The sequence below is a fragment of the Pipistrellus kuhlii genome, unplaced genomic scaffold (assembly GCF_014108245.1).
Source record: "Pipistrellus kuhlii isolate mPipKuh1 unplaced genomic scaffold, mPipKuh1.p scaffold_m20_p_96, whole genome shotgun sequence".
In the NCBI taxonomy this organism is placed as follows: Eukaryota; Metazoa; Chordata; class Mammalia; order Chiroptera; family Vespertilionidae; genus Pipistrellus; species Pipistrellus kuhlii.
In genome coordinates this window covers 28,780-30,275 of record NW_023425602.1, presented here as the reverse complement: position 1 = coordinate 30,275, position 1,496 = coordinate 28,780, and the positions used below count along the sequence as shown (strand labels likewise).

Sequence of the window (1,496 nt, the reverse complement as noted above, 5' to 3'; positions counted from 1 at the left end):
AAACGGGGCCATAGAGTAGGGGTCACGTGTTTCCACTGTTGTTGCTCCTCACTGTGTTCAGATAAAGAACCCCGGGAGGCTCAGCGCGCCCTGGCCTCCCGCCCTCCCGCCGGGCACGGGGCGGTCACCCCTCTCGCGGGGGCAGTCGTAAGGCCCTGAAGACGCTCGCGCTCACCTCTATGCCGTCGCTCGCCTTCTGCTCCCACCAAGCCTCCTCTGCCCGCTGCAGGCGGCCTCCTGACTGTCGGCGCCGCCCTCCCGCTCCGGGGCGCGCGCCGGTGCGAGGCAGGGACGTCAGTCTCGCGTTTACCTCGGTAAGAACTTCGCCTCTGGGTGCCGGTGTCAGGATGGCCGAGTGGTCTAAGGCGCCAGACTCAAGCTCTGCTTCCCTGTTGGGGGTTCTGGTCTCCGAATGGAGGCGTGGGTTCGAATCCCACTTCTGACACAAGTATTTTTTCACCCCCTTATTTCCTGGAAATACCTGAGCTTAATGCACGAGCAACTTACCAACGCTTAACGTTAAAAAGTGCTTTTAGAACTTTGCTCAGCCAGTGTTAACACGGAGGCCACTCACCGCGGAACCACCGCGTATTACCGGAAGCCGCGAGGCGGGGCAGAGAGGATCAATAAAGAACAGAGGGTCCAAGCGAGTGACTTCTCCGAGGCACCGCGGCGTCAGCTGGAAACGGCGTGCGCGGGGCAACGGGCTGGGGCGGGGGCGAGGCTGGGCTGTCGCTGTTGCTCGGCTGGGCTGTCCCAGGCGCCCTGACCCCCTCCTCCAGTTTGCCGCCAGCCGCACCCCCTCTGTCCCTGGCAGTGCCATCGCAAAAGGAGCCCCACTTTCAGAAGACGTGAAGCTAGTTCTCAAACATTTCTTTGTGAGTTATGCGCATTCACATTCTATTGGCGTCTGAAATTATTGCTTTGTCTCCGCAGTCAAAATTCAGTACCATTTTAACTTCTGTATAAAATTTGAAAGCTGTACCTCCTCCAAATGTAACCACCATCCATATTTTAGTGTATATCTTACTGTTCTATTTTCTCTGCATTTGCATGTATTAAACAATATTTGGTTTTTTACAGAATTGCAGTCATACCAAACATATGGTTCTCTGATAAAAGTTTTCACTTGATGTATCCTAGACTTTTTCCATGGGAGCACATTCTTTTTCCTCACGATGGAGGCAGTGGCAGGGCACCTGGCGTCTGACGCGGGGAGTCCGACCAAACCTGGATTCAGCAGCCTCAGTGCTTGGGTTCTGGCCGGGAAAGAATTCTGAGCCAAAACCCAAACGTCAGAGAACATTTGGTAAATCCCAGAGGTAGAGAAATAATTCCTAGAAGAAATGGGCTTAGGAAGCCACGTATAGAGGAAGGGCCCTTGGAGCCTGCGAGGGAAGAAGCTAATGGAAACCCGCGAAGGTGTCGGGGGAGGGGAGGGAAAGGCACGGAGCGCCCCCTGGGGGGAGAGCTCGCTGGGTCCTCTATCCTAAGGG

General features: G+C 55.5%; 1 non-coding gene across 1 annotated transcript; it reads left to right on the top strand.

Moving 5' to 3' along the window:
• The first annotated feature begins 341 nt into the window (after nucleotides 1-341).
• TRNAL-CAA lies at nucleotides 342-445 on the top strand. Its single transcript has 2 exons — nucleotides 342-379; nucleotides 400-445. It is a non-coding gene; the product is annotated as a tRNA-Leu (tRNA).
• Nucleotides 446-1,496: the final 1,051 nt, after the last annotated feature.